The sequence below is a fragment of the Camponotus floridanus genome, unplaced genomic scaffold, assembly GCF_003227725.1.
Source record: "Camponotus floridanus strain SB8 unplaced genomic scaffold, Cflo_v7.5 scaffold28, whole genome shotgun sequence".
Lineage (NCBI taxonomy): Eukaryota > Metazoa > Arthropoda > Insecta > Hymenoptera > Formicidae > Camponotus > Camponotus floridanus.
Window position 1 is genome coordinate 1572367 of NW_020229414.1, and position 23755 is coordinate 1596121.

Sequence of the window (23755 nt, forward strand, 5' to 3'; positions counted from 1 at the left end):
AGCATATTATTAACCCTGCTGTTTCATTCGCATTTATTTAGCTCATTTTTTTTAGAGATGTTATTGCTATTGCAATAAAATGTTGAACGTGTTCAAAAAGAATCGAACAAAATGCAGCAAGGTTAATAATTAATTTTAATTTTATATATTATGCAAAAAATAATTGATACGCTATTATTTTCTGTGGACACATTAATGTTACAATTTATAAATTATTTTTTAGATATCAATTGATCTTAAAAAGTTTTTTCCTACTAAATTGTATCTATTCCGTAGGTCTGTTTTCTAACTTCGTAACGACAATGTTGTTATCGTTTCATGTTGTTACATAGGTAAAACTTACTAGAAAATGGCTGCGCAAGAATAGCGATACCATTATAATAGCAATAATGAGACGTTCCCTTGCAAATGTACATGGTAAAAAACATTTTGTATTTCTGTTAAAATTTTCTCGTGTAAAAATTTTTGTGTTAAATTTTTAACATACTCTTATGTTAATGTAACATATCGTTGCGTTATTTTGACATTTCTGCGTTGAGTTAATATTCACCGTTAAGAGTTAAAACAACACAATTAATATGTAAATGCACAAATTTTTGATGAAATATGTTAAAATGAACAGATAAGTTGTGTTATTTCTATAATAGTTTCCATATGTTAGATCGACATATCTTTTCTGTTATTTATCATAAAAATGTAAGAATAACATTTTCTTTTAATTAAATTTAACATTATAAATATGTTAATTTAACATAAACTTTATTTCCAGATAAAGTTTAAGTGTTACACTTTTGTGTTAATTTTTAAACATATTACTTGTGTTATTTATTTACATACTTGCCTTCTGTTAAATTAACATTAAAATTAGAGTGGATAAATTGGGACATGTGAAATATGTTAAAAACACAAAATTTTTTACTGTGTAGATTAATAGCGATAAATACGCAATAAGATTTTCTGACAACCGTTTTTTTTTCTTTTATAAAATTTATAGTATAGCAATGTTTCCGTAGTGTGCAAATAAACATAAATTTAATATTTCTAGAATTACTAAATGAAAATGGCGTCATTATATTTGCAGGAAAACTTGTAATATACAATTATCTTTTTAACAGACTGCTTTTAGATCTCGGCCTTTTAGAGATCGTTTATTTTTGATAGTAAAATATTCACTGTATGAGAGCTGAGGGCGAGTTTTATCGCATGGAAAATTCGGAGATACGCGATTAAATTCGTTCGCGTGTTGGCGAGCTTACAGCCTGGCGGAAGATAACGATAACACGTCGGCCGGGATGCTCTCGCGTCATTAGCAATGGAAATTTCGAGTTTCCTGCTTTTTGGTTCACTGAACCATAATAATATCGAGTGCGTCGGTAACGAGCGTGAAAAAAAAGAGATGCAGGTATCGAAGATAGGAATGATGGGGAGAGGGCTGCATGCGCGGAAATAAACAATGATTATACGCCGGACTGCAAATTTCTGTTTGCGAATCGTGCAGGTTATATTTTCGCGAATATTGATTTATGGTTTTAATATAAAATACCGATATATATAATATGTATGTGGAATACACAGCAAATATGTTAAGAAAATAACAGATAACATAATAAATATTTTAAAACACACAGAACAATCAAATTTTAATGTACGAAATTTTTTTAAGAGTTTGCAAGCAAGCAACGTTTTCATAACAGATTCAAGCTTCATGTGTATATAACGCGAATCTATAGGATAGTAATCAACTCAATAATACCACATCAATTCAATTAACAAGAATATTACTTTTGTGTCTTAAAATAATTATGGAAGTGAATATAATTAATATCAATTCTCGTTTCGAAATCCGTCTTGAGATTATATAAGGGATGCTAAGATGCTTAGACACGGTGATCCATCTCTCAAATTATGTAGTTACATCATTCAACGAGATGTAATTTCGAACTTTTGCGATACATTATATATGTCTCGCATGTCGAAAAAATTCAGCAATCAACGCCAGTCTTTTACATCTGTTGTATATTATGCTTGTTAAGTTGGTAGACGATAGTCGTATTAATTTAAAAGTAAAAAAAGTCGATGAATAACGTCATATTGAATAATGTAAACAAGCCACATGTGTTATTTTAGGCACTCGTATTATTTAGTTTGCGATATAATGCGATACACGTTGTCGACAAACGCAACACAATTGGAATATGCTGTTGACGCAAATCTGCATACCGCAATTCAATCAGTTCGCATCCGCCCAACCGTGCGTACGTGCGTGCGTTTAATTAGATCGATTCGGCTATGCCAAATTCGTCTTGAACTGAGGTTGCGCCAAGACGTAACGGTAACGATCCATCATGGCCTCGGTAGGTTCGTCATTTAACCCGGTTTCCGTTCATGAACGAAGATAGGCCCCGGACGAGGGTGCCGCAACGTTGATCAAGATTAATCGTATGCAAATTACGCTGACGTCAACTAGAGAATTCTGCGAGAAATTTTGGGGACTTCTACGTCTCGAGAAGGAAGGCACGATACGGAGGGAAAGATCGAACGTCTTGCCCGGACCATAATGATAATTGAAAAAATATGGGCAATTTTATTAAATGAGAAATCACCTTCGTTGATGTATGTATAATGATGTTCTTGATATTGATTTTTCGCGAGCGACGCGAAGTAAATTATTTTCGCAGCATGTTTTTCACGTAATTTGTTTCCATCTAGTCTCTTTAAACAAACAGATTTAGCAATTTTTCATTGTTTTCTGTCTCTCTCAATCTTTATATTGTCTTCACAAAAGAATACGTATTCTTTCTTCTTCCGTTCGAAAAATTTAATCTAATCTACATAGACAATGATAATCTATTGTAAAAGACTATAGTATCGTAATACTTCTTTTAAATTCAAGATACATATATTTTACATAGTAAGCTTAACTTAAAAAAATAGCAATATTGTTGGGAAAAATTGTCAATTCTCAAATAATCGATTTTTTAATCGATAATTATACAATAATTCTTTTTCCACAAATAATGTATTTAACAAAGAAATTTTAGCAAAAGAAAAGTCTTTAATGTTTCATCCAAATGCAACTATAGCGCCGTATTCACACATCCATTTTTTGCAATTTCATGATTTAATATTTGCAACTAGTTTTCATATTCGCGAGATTATATTTTGCTTATTTCCGAAAATGTTGACAAAAATAATAAAATAGCGAATAAAAATAATATTTTTAAATATTTCCTCTCTTTTTAAACATGCACTTCATACTAGTACATTAATGCTCATTATCTCCTCCATTTAAGAGTTCGGTATATAATGTTACCTTTCCAAATCTCTTTTTAAAAAGTTTCAATCTTGCAAAATTCCAGCAGAACAAAATAAAAAAAAAATAATAATAGAAAAACACATATTTTATTTTTTCGATGTATATTTTTTCACCAGATTAAATTTTCTATTTTTTTCTGTTTGTTTTATAAAATGGAACTTTTGCAGAACATATAATTCTGATATACACACAGAATTATTTCTGTATTTATCTAATTTTGTTTTTTAAACATTAATTTTCGACAAATGCTAATGCTTCTATTCATTAAGGTAATTACAATTATCATTATAATGTAACAGATTACATAAATATCTTTACTGAATATCTCAGATACTATGTGGTCCAAATGATTGATAAAATAAAATTTAATCTTGGGATAGTATGTGTGTGTGTGTGTGTGTGTGTGTGTGTTCAGTTACCCAAACAATATGGCAAGCCTAAACGTTTAACAAAATACTTCAGATCTCTCAAAAAGTTTAAGATCTAGAATACGGATATATTATGTTTTTGATTTCTTCGACATTTAATAAAAAAGATATCAAATATATATTACCGGATATATTATGTTTTTGATTTCTTCGACATTTAATAAAAAAGATATCAAATATATATTACTTTTATCTTTTTATTATAAAACTTATTCAAGTGTACATTAAAAAATTGTGATAAATTATAAAAAAGATGGAAATTCCTTATTTTTAATAATTAATATTTTAGAATATTTTAATAATTAATATTTTAGAATATTTTTTTATTTTGTTGTAATATTACTTATTACTGTAATATTAATATAGAATTATGTGTAATGTTGTAATTTTATGATGATTTCGTAATATAAATCAGAATTAATGTATTGAAACAATACAAATTTACGTTATTTGTTTAGACTCGATAAATATTTTTTCAAATCATAGAAAAACTATTTCTGCGTAAAAATCTGAAATTTTTTGTTGAACAAAGACATTTGGATTTGACTAGTCATTGCTGACGTGGTGCTAAATACGGCAGATATGTCTGCCAAGCAGACTTGGGCAGACGCACACAAATGACCTTAAATATGTGTACGTACTAATATGTATATATTCAATCACGCAATGTGGTAGGTTGTAGACGATGTACATATGGCAGCGCGGAGGTCAGTGTAAAACTGTCTTCTGTCCGTAACGTATCGAGCCGTAGCCGGTCGAGTGAATGTTCGACGAGAGTCCTTCTTCAATCTTACAGTGCTCTAAAGAGAAAGCAACGGCTCTTATATGTGAGAATTTCTCCATTGCAGAAGAAATTGCGTCGAATATCAGTCGTTGAATCTTTTCAGTTTTTCTGCATAAAAAGTAAGTATATAATATGCGATATAGATTTTAAAAAATCTTTACAGCAACGATTGATTTCCGATCTGGAGCAATTTTAGTTTAAAAATAAAATTCGATTATAAATCTTAATCTTAATTATCACTTTATCGAATGTAGAATAATGTAAATGGATTTTTGAGTCTACTTTGTATTAGTCATTTCTTCTCGATAGATTTTTCTTAAAGATAGATTTGACGAGAGCAGTTAAAACAATGTTATATCGGGCCATTAAAATAAAAATCTTATATGAAATCTTATCTTATCGATACTTACACAAAAAGTACATTGTATGCGAATCTGCTGGGTAAAATCGGAAGCAATTTTGCGAAAACATTAAAAATAAAATTCGATTATACTAACTGTTATTTAATGAGGGGAGATACGTAGCTCTCACGTTAATTCATTTTCCGTTGTAATCGGTATTCTCTCGCACAGAGTTTTAGATCGTTAATATATAATCAATACGAGTCGTATTAAATGTTTAATCTTTGGGTTTATTCCTGTGCGTGACCTTTGCGTGACAAATGTGGGTCACGTGACACGCGCGTACGATGAACGCGGAGAAATTATGCGAATTTATATATTCATACGCAGAATAATGCGTCGTCAGATCGCGAGGAGACTTATCGGATTGGTATTATCAAACGCGATATCAGAATAGAAAATGGATGGAGGCGCGCATCGTGTCCATAGTGCGATTATACGTGGAAAATCGCATGCTATAAATTTTCCGGTCGGACCTCGAAGCCATAGCGCGCGCGTTACACGCGAATAAATCAATGCTCAGCGGGCAGCTTGCGGCGAAAAAATTCAATCAAACAAACAAACGTGTCATCGAACGAACGTGCGAAACGAATGACTAGCCGACGGGCTTACCGAGTCCAATACCGGAGATTTTTGACGAAAGGGCATTTGACACTATTAAATTTATAGATCGAAGAGAGAGAGCGAAAGTATCATAAAAGAATTATATTCGTTCGGGCGAAACAATTCATCAAGACTTGTTTCATTTAAATAATCACATAAGTTAGAGATATCCGTTCAATTAATTTTCCAATGTCGTGATGTAGCATTATTTAAAGTATCATATTTTATATTAAATCTTATAAAAAATCTATTATTATTTTGTTTCAAAATTCTTTCTCAAAGTATTCGTACATATATTTGTTTCATTGGAAATGATTAAATTTTATTTTAATATTTGTCAGATATCGTTATTTTTAGCATATTCTTTCTTCTTCACTTTTAATATAACAGAAATTGTATTTGGAAAACTCTATCATTAGATTTCTAGATTTTTTAAAACTTGCAAATAAAATTTATTATTAAATATTATACGATTATTTCCACAAATTAATTATTGACGAAATAACTCTGATAATAAAAATGTCATTATAACTCTGGTGATAAAAATGTCATTATAATTGACATTTCATTGTAATTAAAATCTTTTATGAAGATAATTGAACGTTGTGTAAACGTATATATAATCCCGTTGATGAAAACGCGTAGCATTAAGTCGCAAAGAATGATTCCGCAATTCTCTTTGTTCTGCTAACCCGCGTGTATCATTCTCGTGTTCTTTGTGACTAACGAACACAGCCGTACGTTTCCTCTGTATACGAAGACTTTGCAAATATATATGAAAATAGCCCTTCCTGTTTTAGCATCATGGCCGCATTATACCGCGTGTGCGCGAGCGAATTTATGATAGCTGTGTTACGTAGCCTTAAAATAGCGACAACCAGTCTTATCCAACGTGAACCGGATAACCGGCGCTTTAAATCCATCCAATCATTTTTTCGCACACGCTTTCCTCGTATATGTGCGAACGATACGGCAAATATTGTTCCATTAGTAGATGATTTAATTTATCTCTCGCTTACATTATGCAATGTTTAATTGTAATAATGCTTCCTAATGAAACTACATTTCATCTATATAACTGAATTAGATATTACATAATTAATTAATTGATAAATATCATTTCGCCAGTAAAACATGTGTAACACGCGAAATCGTATAGCGAATCGCAGGTGATATCCCTTCCGCGAAAGCTGATTCGAATTTACTCTTTGCCTAATAATATCTCACAAATTTGTTCGCGATCGTCATTTTATCAGTAAATATTGATAATCAAAATAAATTATCGACGCGGCAGCGTTAATTTCCCTCGCAATTCACCTGAAATTGACTTTAAACGACATGAAACGCCCGAAAATATCGATACCGTTAATTCCCGCCGCAATTTATTTACAAAGAGCGTAAATGCATTTTTCACGCCGAATATCTCATCGGAAATGCGGTTACGCGGGCGAGAGAATCTCGGAAAAACGAACCAATGGATTTGTTTTACCCACCTGCGTAATTTACTGCATCATTCGGTGATCGCTCAAATATCAATCGGATGAATGCATCCATTGTTGTTTATCATGCAATTCTGCGTTTCGCGATCACGCGTTTATAAAAATGTACGACAACGTAACGCACGATTTCTTGTTTCCCTACGTCGGGCGATGTTTATCCGCCTCTATTAGCGTCATTTTACAAAACGTGTCTAACAATCGGGCGATGCGGAAGCCGGTGGAAGAAGACATCTGCGAAGGGATTTCGGGATCGAATAAGATCCCATCGCGTGACGTTTGTGACGTCTATTCCGCGTCCCTTTCCCTCTCCGGATCCGATAGTTGGCCCTTTTGAGATCTCGGGAGGGAAACGTGCGATGCATGTGTCGCGTGCGCTTTAGGAGAACCGGGAATCTTATTGAATCTGCTGTAATCTCCCCGGCGCGTTCGATGTATATTTGGATGCTTTTGACAGCGTTCCACTACGCCTTCACAACCGGGATCAATTATATGGCATAACGTCAGTTTCCTCAGAACGATATCGATTTTACAATGTCCCCCTACATTTAGGCTTCATGGCCACCTGCGATAAGCAAGCTTTAATAGTGGTAGCATAAATTTTATAAGCAAATGCTTCGTGTGCCTACGTAATTGTTATCGAATCATTCGCGATGAAATAATAATTTCCCTAATTTTTATGGAAAAGAGAAGGAGAAAGGAAGGTAGACGAAAATTCGGAATAATTATTATCAATGATTATAGAGAAATATATATTATATTCATTATATATTTACATGCGACTTTTGACCAGACCTGAAATTTGCAATTAGCATGAGTGATTTAAGAATTATCGATTCGTTGAACAGCGACCCGCTCGAGCGTTGTAATTGCGTGTGTTGTAGGCTTGCTGCAGTATACGGGAAGGGCAAACCCGTATAATCGCGATATATATATCTAAGTGGCAACCAAGAAAACAGGTTGGTAGAGTCGCCCACCGACCGAACGACCAGTCAGATCTGTGCATTCGTGCGATTCGTGCTTCGTCTACTTCAAAAAGTTCGTCTCTTCTCGTTTGTTCGAAACTATATAATCTGTCGCGACAGGAAACGAGCTATCGATCGTAGCGTCTGGAACGTTTCCGGTAGGTGTGACTGCATCTTTGGGATCGTCATATAATCCGCGGATTTCTAATATCTATTTTTATATTTTTACTTGACACACTGGATAATAATTCCTAGACGTTATGTAATCGTATTATATAATTATACGGATCGCAATTATAAAAGTTTATTGTACTCTTTATGTTAACTTGTTTCTTAATTACTTCAAAATCGAATTTTTGCATACTCAAATAAAATTAAGAACTTAGATTAAAACACAGTATAAAAGAACAATTTCTCTTTAAATATTCCCCGTTTAAATGCTCAAGAGAAAGTTCGAGACTTTAAAATCGCCATATTTTGCAGACTCTGGCAGCTGCCTCACACTAGAATTTCTCATGACACTATATTCTTAGATTTCTATAGTATTGATCGATTGCAGATAATAATGCCCGAGTGCTATGTAATAATAATGTTCCGATCCGCTATGCTACATAAAGTACATCGCACCCACCTCATCGAGTTCTTTGACTTTCAACGTGAGATCTATAATTTCTTTTCAGAAATTTAAATATTAAAATATAAAAGCAAAAAGCTATTTTCTTTAAATATTCTCTTATAAAATACCATAAATTAAATATCTTTACTTTTAACATTTTTAATCAGATTGTTTCTCTAATGAAATAGGTGAAAAAAACTTGTAATGATAAGATAACTGTAAAAGATATACATTAAAGTACGTGTTCAGAAATGTTAAAATAACATTTCTCTGTTTCCGTATTATTTTAAAGAAATATAAATATTATATCCATATTTTTATCGCGTGCAATTACATAAGGGTTTTTTTCATTAATATTTTTATATCAATAAAAATACCGATATTTTTATCATTAAAATATCTTTATAATTATTAAAATAAAGAAAATGGATATATATAATTCAAATAATTTTTATGCTATTTTCTATAATATATATATATCCATGGCTTATTAGGCTTAAAACTCATTGTATTAATATCTAATATTATTCAGCAAAATGTAATAAATAAGAGATTAATCAATCAAATGTTGATGTAACTTTTTTTGATAAAAATATCAGAAAATAGCTGAATGTGAAAAAAAGGTCTTTTAGGAAAGGCAACAATGTGCTTGATGTATTTTACATAAAATTGAAGATAAAACATCACCAATAAAGTGTGATTCTCTTTGAAATTCAACTCGATGTCTAAAAATGCACTTTCTCTGTGAATTTCGCGATCCTAAAGTGGCGTACGAATGCCTCTTTTAGCAAAAGGGTTGAAACAGGGAAGAGGGAAAACGAGCTCATCGTCTTGCCTCTTGCGTTTCCACGAGATATCGTTACGACGAGAAAGAAAGGAAAAATGCGCTGGCATAGACGTTGATAAGATACATGGAAGGAGGAATATGACAGTCCGGCAATATCCCGTGTTCCCTCCATTTCTTTAACCCGTTGACAAGCATTATGAGTTTTATCACTATGGAGGCTTCCTTCATTTTATCCGATATTATCGAACCGACCGTTGCCGCTCAAGCTCGAGCTTTTGTGACGGAAGAACGATGATTAAAGGGCAATGTACGAGCCACCTGCTGATCGTATACGGTTTTATAATTTACGGAGTAAAACAGTGATTAAAACTATGGATTTCTGTTTAAATAGAAAAAAAACGTTGAATTGAAATGTATAACTAAATAATAGATGTCTTTTGAGATTTCTCTCGATATTTTATCCATTCAGTCTTGAGAAAAATTCTGTTCTCTCGTGAGACTTTACTTAATACTATCCAACATCCGTAAGAGGAACGATCAACAATGCCATGCTACTCATACGAATGGAACGACGACAAAGATTGAAAATGCAGGGAATGTCGCGGTGTGTTCGGTCCGCCCGACGAGATTTCTGATCGCACGATGCTTAACCGAGATATTCCGAGATAAAGAGGAAGGATCGCTGTTGCGTTCTGCATTTTCTCGCGAAAGGATCCTCGGCGTCTAGACGCGTATCCCTCACGTATTTCACGGCCCCGGGGGCGTTTGCGGAATTCTTGTTTGAGAGGACCGGAGAGGAAGGAGGGGAAGAAAGTGGGTGAAATTTGCGCAAAGGAAGGGGACGTCGACTCGTCGTCGTCCTCTTCTTCGCTTCTTCCCGTAAAAGGACGGCGCAAAAGTTCGGAATACAGCCCCGAGGTGGCGAGCAACGGCAGCAACGGAGATGATTGATAGTAAAGAAGGGGGGCATCGCGCCACGTCACGCAACCACCACAATGGGGACCAGAAATATGAGACCGGAATAAAATTCATAGCCGTTGCCAGGGGAGACGTTAGGCCGCGATTGAGATGCAAATAAGAGCGAGACACCCGGTAGCAACGACAAAGACGACTTTCCGTGGCATCTTCGTAACTCGTTCGTTCCGATGGCATTCGCGGGGGAGAATTTTTTATGAGTTTTGGCAAGTCGCTATCTTGCGCGTATCAAAGTTTCGGGAGCTTTAAAAATTTTTCGGGATAGAACGCTCGACAACGATCTCCATATCGCGAATCAACTGTTTATTTGAAAGTGATGTAAAGAATATTTTAGAAAGCTTCATTCGTATGCGAGATCCATACAAATCTCAATAAGATGTTTATTTTTTCTTCTTATTAATACATGATGCATGAGGATGGAACTTCTGTTTCATCTTCCTAATATAATATTCTTATTTTAATCATTATTCCTCGTTTTAACTTCCTCCTTGACATAATTTCCTCATAATCACGATGATCCGGCATATTATTTAATGAGGCAATAATTCTTTGTTAATTAAAAGAATTTTTGAAATTTAAATAAGCAGATATATAAGCATAAAATTTTTTAAAATTTATATAAGCATAAAATATTCCAAAATGTCATAATATTATTCTTAATATGTTGTGCATTTATTATCATAATGAATGTTCGTGTTGCTTGTGTCTTCTTTCAGATCTACATCTGCCATCATCGGCTGAGGGGGCTGTTAAAGACATTACGTATACATAAATATATATTTGAACTGTTAGAGTGGAACGATAGCCTGTACCCGATGAGTGTGAGTATCAATCGCTCCAAATATCCATAATCCTATTAACTAATGTCAGCTTATTATCTAATTACTCGCGATCGTTGTCCGCGAGATGACCATTATTCTGATTCCGGCGACATTACATCATCGTTGCGGCAGCTAATCGCTCGCTTCAAAACGTGATTTACAGTGATTTAGAGCCGATGCTAATCACGAGTTTGGACTTTATTTTTCACGAAGTGAATTGTAAGCGCGCGGTATTCTTCCTCGACTTTATGTGTTGCCTTCGACAGAATATGACTCGTCGCTTTTTTTAGACGATTACGAAAGCGTGCTCTTTGCGGAAATTGTTCGCAAGTGACTCATGAAAATAACGAAAGGGATTAGCACAAAGTGAAGCCGACACGAGTTTTCCGTCTCATTATCGCGCAAGACGCGATCGTGTTAAGACGATTCCGCCGGATGAATTAAGTCCAATAAAAGGCGGTTTCGCGTTTCTACCATTATGGTAGACTACTACATAACGTGTAACGGTATGGCGTGTACCTGCTACGGTTACACCGCCCGCTCGTTCCTTATTGATCGCGCTGCAGGGCTCTAAGCAGGAGTCGTAAGAAACTACATAAATTAATCACGAGACGAGAAACTCGCCGCAGGCTCTTAAACGGATCACGTCACTCTCTCTCACTCTCTCTCTCTCTCTCTCTCTCTCCCTCTCTTGGCGGTGTTAGAAATTAAGGATAATTAGGAGAATTAGGAAAGAATGTGTTGGTGCGCGTCGATTCTCTGAATCCGCCGACGATTTATTTATTCTTGCATTTAACGGGATGTGAGCGTCTCTTCTATTATATAAGCACGCGAAACCGACAGCACATGAAAAAGTATATACATTAATTAAAGTGAACGAAGCGGCCGGCAAGCCTGACAGACTGTCGGACATCGAGTCGGACGACACCGCAAATTAAACGAGTGGAAAAAATTGGAGCAAATAGCATTTCGACAAATTAATCTTTCGTGACATATAAGCATGTGAGAGAATAAAAGATTTAGAGTTATTTTTATTGAAAAGGCGCGTGACGAAATAAAATGCATATAGTAATAAAACAATATTTATATCACAAACAAAGATTAAGTTATATTTTATATATATGTATATATGTATATATATATATATATATATATATATATATATATATGTATCTGTGTGTGTCGGCACAGCTGAAAAATAAATTACATTTGAATTTTAAAATGCGGTTTACTTGTGACTTTAAAATTTACATTCAACTTTAAAATTTACATTCGCAAGAAAAGAGGAATAATTTATATTACATTTAATGTTATATTTTTATCAATAATTTTCTTTAAATATCTACGTTCGAAAATAATTATATTATAAATAATTATATAATTATAAATAATTATATTATTATCTATATATTTATCTTCTGTAATATTATTATTATATTATTATCTATACATTTATCTCTTCCTTAATATTTCAATTTAAAAGAAATAAAGAAAATTTGCAAAACGAGCTTTTTATTTATATAATAATCATGATAATATAATGGATATATTAATACAACAATAATTTTCTCAATACATCTATGACAGTATAAATATCTGACAAATGTCGTTTTTCCATATTTCAGATTCGATTGGCAGGTGGCCATATGGTGAAGCAGAGGAGGTTTATCGGGAATACCAATAATAAAATGATCAATATACGGGAACATTTATAAATGTTTTAGAGAGATAATTTAATGCGATCCGAATGCAGGAAACGTTGTTTTCTCTTCACGACCTAGGTGCAAAAGTGGATCTGTATGCTCCTGAACGGGATTTATCGAGAATTTCACGGAGCAACGGTTCATGTTGCGGTCGCAAGACGCCTTGTCACGTATTGTAAAGAGAGTTACAGGTTGGACAACGTATCATCGAAATAATTTGACAGATTGCTAGATGTGATTTGTAATTCGATTTCCTTTTTTATATTTAACCCAGATTTATAGAGGGATTTTTTTAGTTTCTTATTGCGGTAAGTAAAACACGATACGTGACGATATTATTCGTTCAAATCATTTTTTATCGTACATTCATACAATGAAATCAAATGAAATTGATATTTCTACGAAATGTACATTTTCGTATTTGCATCGTGAATGCGAAAGTCGTGGGTTTCGCGAAAAAGATCATGAAAAATTTTCGACATCGAACACATGTAGAATGGAGCAAAGTATATTTTTCGTATACATGTATCGAATGTAACCCGCATGTATCAAACTATATGGAACGTAATTGTAATCCATAATAAAAATCATTTCTGAGCAGCAACAGTCGAGTAGTATTTCGAAAGCTTCTTCTTTGTAAAAAAGAAGAAGAAATTTAACATTCAATATAGCTGCATTTTAAAATCCTAATAATACGGAAATTTAACAATAGAGATGGTTTCGTATGTTTATTCCCGATAATAAAAATGCGCTTGACGAATAAAAAATACATTCTAACGTTTAACATGCTTATCTTTAACAGATTTTAATAGAGATGTTTGTAAATGGAAATTGTACAACGACAGATATTCTTTCATATTGTAAATCAGGTCAATAGTTTAAGAAATGGCGAGGAATTACAAAACAATTTATCATAGTTTAAGATGTAGATCGTCAAGAAATAGCGAGAACACACACACATTTACGGTGATTCACCACGATAATCGAACAACAAACAACTTGGTTGAGTTTAACGTATAGCCAATATAACAATAATTTGTCAGCATCTCGCGTGCATTTCTGGAGCAGGCTGTCGTCCAGGAGTCATTGAGACTAATCGATTATTCATTCGTAACTTTTTCCTACTCAAACATCGTGAAAAACGGAATATAATTTCGCTTCTATTTTTCAAATTTTAGATTCCATCGCATATTTTACGAAGGAGGACGTATAAGCCAAAATAATCGAGTATTACCAGCAGTATTCATTGGCAACTTAGTCGCAGTATTAATGCAGGGAAAATTAATAAATTTCCATATCAGAACCGGACAAACGCAATACGGTCCAACTGTATGAGAACAAACGGTAGCTTAATTTACAAAATCCCGCTAATGTTCGACCGTCTACCGTGCTGGGCGTGATTTTTCACCATAATGGTAAGTAATGTTTCTGTATTTTACATAAAGTGATTTGTGTTTTTGCGCGATACAGAATCCGGAATATAAAATTTCATTATTTATATTATTCATATATCAAGTTACAAACGTTGAATCGCTTTTGCGTACCGCGAGACCGCAAACTAACACATATGTCGCGCATATATAATTCACATTACGTAAATCGTATATCGAATAGCTCGCAGAGTCGATAACCTTCGTCATGGTCAGCGAGCGAATTTGCTCAACCACTCCAATTCGGATTGTCGAACGAATGGAAATTTCCGCCCGATTCGGAGATTGCCTTTCGGAGATTTATACCTAGAGAGCATCTTGTATATTTTCGAGCAGGGAACTCGATTGTCATTCAGGTAAATTCCCGGTGGGGAAGGCGGAAAGGGAGAAAATTGCGTTCGCGGAGTTTCTCCTATTAATCAACGTTTCCTGCTGCACTTAGGAGATCACTTTGCGCGCTGGACTCCTCCAACTACGCAATCTAATTTAGATATTTCTCGTGTTTTGAATACGTTAAAATGTTCGCGAGTGTCTAACAAGAAACGGAGGGTGCGTTAATCCTTTAATATGCATGTACCCCGTTGCATGTACGTATCGCTTATAATAGTGCCGTTTGCATATGTATCACGCAATGATGTCGCAAAACTGACATTGAAAATTAGCAATGTAAAATTGACGATGTTATGCAGATTAACGCTAACGCGATGCAACAGGCATATTTCAAACGCGGGAGAGCCTTTCCGGCGCGAACCGGTTCGCTTCGGAGATTGAAAGTACCACGAAAGATCCTGCGAGTTCATTGATCTCGTAATATCAAATACGAGGCGCATTCGCACCGCTTGTCGAAGGTGAGGGACGGAAATTTCCCCTCCGTTTGCGACACGTTTTGAATTGCGTTACGCGTTATCAGGCGATGTTTCGTAATGTATATGTCTGATAAATGCCATCTTAGTTACATATAACAATCCGCTGGGTGCTATTAAAACTTGATATCGTGTTCGAACGATAAGCAACATGCCATTCGCGATAACTATTGCGAAGAATGGTATTAAGCAAATAAACGTCTTCCTCTAAGAAATGAACACACGCCAGAGAACATCCGGTTATGTTTTTAGCACGGTTCATCATTTATTTTCGGATATCGAGTAATTTCGTCAAATTAAAATTAAAGTCGTTTTCATAAAAAAAAAGGAAATTTCATTTCTTCTTTCGTCCGATATAATTGTCGACTTGCGATTGCACTCCAATGTCAATTTCGACAGCGGCGTTCGCGCGAAAATTCGATTCGGGATCAACGCGGCGGAAAACAAAGAGCGCACTCTCGATTTTCGAGTGGAATCTCCGCCGAGTGGATTTTCACAAGGCTGCCCTTGAGGTGCGCGATAAGGATTGCGCCTCGGGTTTCCTTCGCCAGAGTTGATTCACTGGTTAATCAGAACGACCGCGGAATTCCGCTGTGAATTCCGCTACTCGAGAGTCCGCTCTTCTTGCCGCGAGATCTTATCTTAGTTTGCTGTTAAAATCCCGCAGCTCCCGAATAATTGACTCTTTTATTATTTATAATCGATTGCAATTATTCAACGAGAAACTTTATCTCGATACGCATCATTACGAACGAAGCCGACGATACGAATTCCAACACGGATTGGAATCGTTATTACTTTCTCGATAGAAAATTTTCGAGATGAAGATATATTTTACTTCATCGTAAAATTTGCAAAATGTTGAATGATTTAGAAAAATTTGAATTTCCTATTATTTTTTCAAGAATTAATTGAAATAAAATAAAAGTTATCGCGCCCTTAGAAATTTAAGGAAATGACTGATAAAGAATGCTTGTCTGCGGTAAAGTAGCGACGTTGATAATCGATGAGTCGACAAGTATATAAAAAACGCCTCGTTGTCTTCTTGAGGTTACGTGATGCCTGATAAAATTATCGTACACGACGAAGATAAGAGACCAGCAAGCATGTGTCTAACATAAGACGCGCGTAGCAAGAATGAAGGAAAATACAAAGAGGCTATACTTGACCGAGGCTGACCGTGAGCAAGCTTCGTCGAGCGAAGCCAACCTTGTACTACGATAGTATTAATCGCGAACGATACGCGGTCGGTGATATAATACGGTAAGTTATCAAGTTCTATTTCGTTCTTCGGCAATGACTTTTTTCAGTGTAACAATGGGAAAAGCGATTAGATTGAGATGAAATACAACGCTCTCTTCCCTGATTTACATGGGACGCAAATGAGTAGTTAGTGTCTGTCTCTTCTTCTTTCTAACGGTGGTTCGTCGTGTCGGTTTAACGGTGCGTCAGCGGTTTTCCGTATCTCCGGTCACGGTCCGTGTTTTCCACCGCGCTCGATTAAACGCCCCGCGTTCGCGTTTGGGAGAATAATTAGTGATAATGGAGGGACCATGAGAGGAGAGGGTGGTAATCATGGCATCCGCTGCGCTTCACTATTAGGATATTTCATTAAAAGATAAAATAAACTTTATTTGGTGGTTAGCAAAGAAAATATTTTGGACGTTACGCGCTAGTCAAGAATTTGATTGTGCATCAGGTTGTACAAGGGACTCTGAATTCAGTGTCAAAATTGATACAGCGGCTTTAGGACACGAAAACAAGTCGAAAATGTTAATAAACATATGTTCGAATTCGAACGGTTTTGGAGTTATAAGGTAATAAAGTTGCTTCCTTAAGACAATATAAATTGAAATAAATGTTGTTTAATGTTCTTTATTTTATTTAAAGCTTTATACAAAAGATGCTCAAAAATTCTCCCGTCGACTTCGATACACTTTCTAACACGAATTAATAAATTGTTAGCATTTTGAAAAATATTTGAAGTGTATCGAAGCCGATGGAAACATTTTTGAGCATCTTTTGTAAAGCTTTAAACAAAATAAATAACATTAAAACTTATTTCTACTAACTTTTATACTAACTTATTTCAATTTATATTATCTTAAGAAAGCTTTATTATCTTATAACTCCAAAATCGTTCGAATTCGGACATATGTTTATTAACATTTTCGACTTGTTTTCATGTCCTAAAGCCGCTGTATCAATTGGCACTGAATTCAGAGACACTTTGTATATATATTTATGACTTTTGAATGACAAAGAGAGTTGAAAGAAAAAAAGAGACAGATTATTGATATCTCCCTTTTATAATTATTAAGCTGCTAGTAAGATTGATGAATAGACATGACAAATATAAATCAGCGATGGATTTTTTATCGTTAGTGATTCGCGAAAAGAATATTTCAGATATTACGTTGGTTGAAAAATCGGATATATTGAAAAATCGCAGACGCGTGATTTATTTTACATTTATTTTATGATATACATTCGAGATCAAATCATTTTTTTCTCACCTATCATCGTTTGTATTTGATAGCATATGATCATAAAATGTGGTAAAACCCCTGTTTCGTATTTATGAATTGAAAAAAACAAACAATTGAATCAATTGTCATGAATCACTCTGAATCACACGTACACATACAAAATCACTATCCTAATATAAATAACGGTAGAAACACAAAATGTGTAGAGATTAAATTTATACTATATATCGTAATTTATCAAGCACAGCTAAACAAGGAGCACTTCGATAGCTTTTACAATTTATTTTATCATACTATATAATAATATGCGAAAAATTGTATTTTCTTTGGTTATGTAAAATGCAAAAGAAAGTTTCATATAATTTCTCATTTTTATCATTAAAATATAATATGGTTACAACGAATAATCTTAAATATGGAAATAGGAATTTTCTAATTTTTATCGAGGTCTTTTCTCGATAAAAATTAGAAAAATATAACTAAGCTAAAAAGTGTTTCTTTTTCATCCCTAATTTAATCAACCATTCACGAAACATTAAAGTTTCGTGATTTCATGTCGCGCGTTAAGACGCGTCTGACTGGATTAAAGTGCACTCAAGTTTAGCCGAGTGCAATGTATCGTATCGCGTGTCGGAATTGAAACAGGCGTCTATGAAGCTTACTGTTGGGTTTGAGTTTATTACGTGAGATCGAATCCGAAGCCATCGACCTCTCTAGATGCGTAGATATCCTCATTGAAGCGAGTAACTTCGCGATATCAGGTTGCTATTTTTATCAGTTTTATCACCGACGCTCTATTGACACTTATATAACCACGAATCGAAGTCATTGTGAAAATTTGCGATTGTTTCGGTGCGCGATGATTTGTATGGAACGATCCTATTCGGTGAATCGTAACAATTTGCATTGTTAATTGGAGATCCGCTGATAGGCTGTGTAATGAACTCAGAGAGTTACAATACAATTCATATGCGATTAATCGGGATAATTGCGACACTGGGGTAAATGCGATATTTTGCACTATGCACTCGCCATGTCAATTATTCAACCAGGCCAGTTTCTGAAATAACAATGTCCCATGAGTGAGTGAGTGAGAGAGAGAGAGAGAAAGAGAGAAAATGAGAAAATATTTCGTTCCTTTTTCTCTAACGAGTGCATATAGTTCTTCATAATATAATATAGGTATTACGTATAACTGTCTCATAAAGCAGAAATCTCACGGTTTTTGCCGCGTAATCTTTTCATCGTCATGACGAGAAAAGTGCGCGACGAAGGATCTTGTCGAGGGTGCGAAAGGGAAAGAGGGAGAGACATCTCGTCGCGAGTGAGTTTTTCTCGCTGTAGCTATGTTTACGTTTTCGCATCATCCGTTTTCATTTCCTTAATTTTCTTCCGCATTACTCGACCGGCGAGAATTTAAACGAGGTCGGATAACGTGTCGCGCTCGCGCTCAAAAGAAGGAGCGAAAATTTCCCCGTTCTTTCCGCGGCGCATTTCCGGAGCGCCGCGTCTTCCCGGAGCATTCCCGACCACTCCCCGAGGGTCGGCAACCTTTTTATTTGCCTCTTGCATCCTGCCGCCTCATCCTACCGAAGTATGCGTATGTGTATGTACGTGTGTTCAGGTGCTTTCTTTATGACTCGCGTTGACGTCCATGCGACGATTCGAGTTGCAATCCCTCGAGTAAGAACTAACGTAGCAAGAAAAGATGGTGGAATTATATATTTGAGCTCGCCGAGACTCAAATCAAATGCTACAGGCCTATCATCAAGTCGCGGGAAACTATTAATTACCGATCTGTGTCAGTGATGATTAATTATCTGTCATGATTTTAATTGCAACGACTCTTTTGTTCATGATTTTAATTGCAATGACTCTTTTGTTTAACAATACTAGTTCGTGATTTTTAAAAGATAAAGAAGATTCCGGAATATTTTTTTTGTAAATCTTTTCAGATTGGGATTTGATTAATATTACAAACACGAATCCTGTGAAATAAATAATCTCTGAGATGCAAGTAGTATTAGAAAAATTGCAGTTCTTGAAAAACGATATGATTTTATTGCAGCATAATAATAAATTTATTGATTATGCCATCATGTATGTAACAGATGTAACCGATAACGCTTTTCGATTACACATGAAAAATGATAGTATAATAATAATGATAGTAGAGCCAAGCATTTCATAAGAAAATATTTAATTATCAGCAATAAGGACGATAAAAATGAGCACGTTATTGCCTTTCGAAAGCAGAAGTGTTTGTTGGCGATAGTTCTAGAGTGCAAAATGTATTATTATTAATTCAAGTTTTCCCATTGCGATGGACGTGGCGTAATATTCATGTTTATCGAGCTATATTAACTTCTCTAATCGTTTCCACATATACATTCGCTAGTTAGTTTGAATAGCTAACATGTAACTATACGTTTTACGCAATGGAAAAAGACGTGTTCTTTACTTTCTAGCGTTATATGTGTGTTATATTGAAGAAATCTTTCACCAATCTGTTCTAGGAACGGTCGATCTAGTATGCAATCTATATTTTAATCAAAAATTTTACACATGAACAATTAAAATCGATTAATAAAGTATATAAAATCTTTCAGGGACTTTAACTTTTAACTTCTATACGCATAGAATAAATTAGATATGCTAATTTTAATGTAATCTTTCTTTTCTATTCTTTGTATTCTTAAATACTCTTGACGAATAATTATAATTAATATTACGTGTGTATAGAAAATCTCTCAAAGGAAAATCCAAGAAAGGAGAAAGATATCTTTAAAAAAGACTATCAATTTTTTTTTTCTACTAACTAAAAATTAATTTTATCTTCATAATGTCTATAAACATTTATTTCATATCGCAATGCATTTACTTATGAACTTTCAGTCTTAAATTTCTTTTTAACATTCTTTTTTAAAATTTCTTTTTAAGCTTTTTTTTAAATTTCTTTTTCCCGTAGATCCTGTTCCCTTGAAAATTATTTGGAAATCGATACAAAGTATTTTCATTCGCAATGTATTCTTCCTCGCGTCAGACAATAGAACGTTATCGGTGCTACATTTGCAATAGATCCTCGAATTAGCTGAAGCGATTTCATAAAAATGCCGGCGATAATAATAAAGAGAATCCAGCTCGTAATTCGTCGTAGAAAATTTCGATTCATATAATCCGATCCACGTATCTCTCGTGCGCGATATTTTAATTAAGAACGGTATAGTTGCTTTATACATACGCGCTTACTATAATTCAATAACGACGGCCATTTTTACGACATTGGGAGGTGTACTCGTGTGTCGTAATTGTATCGCGCAAAATTTATGATCGCCACCTGGATACGTATTTACGGCATAAATATCTATGCGCTTATGAAGCCGTGATAAAAATACAGCCCCGAAAGAAACGCTCGTGTCGGATGCGAGACTATAAATAATGGTGGTCCGCACACGTTGCAATAGATTTTCTCTTTTGAGATTCAAAAAGATATTTCTCTTTTCCTTTTTTCCCCACTCTCCCCGCAATCGTATCGTATATCCCGCGGAGAGATTAAACGGTAATGAGTTTTATTCATATTTCGGACACATAAAGAAGCGGATAAACGTCCGTTTGATGACAGCCAAATTGAAATTTTCAAGTCTAACGGGCTTTCCCTCGTCGCAGATTTACGGGGGGATCCGTGAATCCTTTTTATATTAAAATATTCACGGACTTTTCGAAAAGTGTTTCGTAGCAGTTTGCAAAAAAAGCATCGTATTCGGCGAATATTTTGTTTTATCGTTCAAAGTGCTCGCACGTGCTCGAATGGCGGATCGTTGAATGGCGGCGCACTAATTTGTATTGACAATCGATGGGGCAAATCGATGGGACATTGTCGATTAGCGGTAGCTATTGCATGCGTTTAAGTGCGAAGCGGCTTCGGAATGTTCGCACACGCTCGGCGGAGCTTTAATCCGCGGCTGATTGCGAAACGCGGCGTGTATCGTCAGCGGATCCTTCATTACCGTTCTGTGTTTGATTTGGATTCAACGGCTACTTGGCACCGACAGTCGCGACATGTTTACTCGGCGGCTTTACTCAAAATATGACGCGCACGCGAGATTCGCTACGAACCACAGGAACGTGAATGGCTTAATCGAGCGTGCGCGCGAAACGCGTCTGATCAACTAGAATGGAATATTAAATTTGGAAATAATTTTCAAATATAGGAAAGAACCATTAAGGAAAAATATAATGTGTTTATAAGAAAGAAAATTAATAGGGGATTTATTTTATATATTTATGATGTTTCGGCGATTTTTCAGACGCAAGCATCGCGACTAAAAGTTATTATTAATTTATGAAATAATATGAAATAATTATTATACGAAATAATTAAATGAAATAATTATTTAAAATTATATATATACGTCGCAATTAAATATTAAAATTCTCACATGTAATTATTATTTCGTGTACAAGAATTGCAAGTTCAAATAAATTCCCAACAAATAAACTCCGGATCGATTTATCGACGAGAAAGCGAGTTATGAACGCGTTAACGATACCCGTATAGATGCATCGAAACATGCATCGAAATATAAGAGTACCGTGCACGCTTTCACGCCATATCTACCTTAACAAAGTCAGCTCTGGATAGTCAACTACGTACAATGGCAAATCAATCGCTGACGGATTGTTCCCGCGTGGATTGTTCTCCAGCGAATCGGACCAGCGATTTTACTTACGGACGCGTGGCGCGATCGTAATTCCTAAAGCCGAAGAAGATCCTTTATTTTTTCGACTCTTACTATCTCTTTCTATATTTCTCTCTCTCTCTCTCTCTCTTTTTTTCATCGAACGAATCGACCGTAAAACGAATCTAACGAGATAAAAATCACTCAGTCATGTTCGCGTCTCGCGATCGAGATCGAGATAGAGATGGAGAGAAGATATTAAAGATTAAACGAGAGACCCGTAAATTCCCGCGCCGGATGATTCACCTTCAATTTCAACGTTCGCTTTCTTTCTTCCCGTGCAGCGGTCTGATTTCTCGTCGAATAACCCGTCCTCAGCAGATCCGTCCCATTTTCGTGCACGAACGAGTAACGATACATCGGGAAAGAACGGGAAATAATCGCGAAGAAACTCGATATACACCTGGACGAGCATGGGTGTAGGTCCGATTAATGACCTGCACTCTTTCACGGTCTTGTAATCTCGCGTTTTATATATCGTCGCACTTAGATAAAACGTGAAGTGAATGCTGAAACCCTGAAATTGTGTTTAACATTGGGAGTATATGTTCGCAGAAACTTAACATGAATTACTAACTTGACGTAATGGTTTCTAACATCAACGGAGATGTAAACCCACGTTTCGCACGAGATGAATTTCCGACGACGCCCTTCCTTGCAAGCGTACAATCTAGGCAAAGAGCTTGTACAGGATCATTGGCATCGCGATTATATCGAGACAACCGTATTATTAAAAATTATCAAAGAAAGTGTTGCTTCTTCCTTTCGTTTCTTTTTGCAGCTCGAAGCTTTTGTTTTCACTCGAGCAAGCTCGATGTGATATTTTTTTTAACAAGAAATAGAAATTAATTAATAAATCCTGTGCTTTTGACGAAAAATGTTTCCAATATTAAGATAATAGATTTCAATAAATATCCCTTGTTAAATTATTTTAATTTAAATTTTCATGATAAATATAGAATGAAAAGAATGTTACAATAAAAAAATACATATAGAATGAAGAGAATATTACAATAAAAGTAATAAAAATGGAAAATATGATAAAAATGGAAAAAGCAAACATAGTATTATAATAAAAATGGAAAGAAAAAATAATAAAAATGAAAAGAAAAAATAATCTCGTATTTAATACAGCTTATGCAGAAAAACAGAAAAAAGGAATGTTTATTAATCGCGATTTTCTCAATTGTATGAAATACTGTTATAATAACTACAAGTAAAATTAAATGAGCAGTAAAAAATATATATGATTCGGAAAATCAATGATTTATATGAATAAATGTTTTTTTTTTCATTCTATATGCATTTCTATTTAATCGAACCATTACATTAACATTGT

The 23755-nt window shown here is 34.7% G+C and overlaps 1 protein-coding gene and 1 long non-coding RNA gene across 9 annotated transcripts in view; one reads left to right on the forward strand and one right to left on the reverse strand.

Moving 5' to 3' along the window:
• The window catches only part of LOC112638284, a 213180-nt gene that overhangs the window by 43440 nt on the left and 145985 nt on the right, over positions 1 to 23755 (reverse strand). The gene's annotated exons all lie outside the window — the stretch shown is intronic.
• LOC105256714 (multidrug resistance protein homolog 49) overlaps positions 4444 to 23755 on the forward strand; it is a 53768-nt gene continuing 34456 nt past the window's right edge. For 2 of the 8 annotated variants that reach the window (XM_020029202.2, XM_020029204.2), the window contains exons 1-4: positions 4444 to 4647; positions 11088 to 11192; positions 12818 to 14310; positions 14510 to 14681. The gene's annotated coding sequence lies outside the window, so the exon portion shown is untranslated. Of the gene's footprint in view, positions 4648 to 8002; positions 8152 to 11087; positions 11193 to 12817; positions 14311 to 14509; positions 14682 to 23755 lie in introns of those variants that run through there. The other 6 variants (XM_011266887.3, XM_011266888.3, XM_011266889.3 and 3 more) reach the window with 6 other exon arrangements.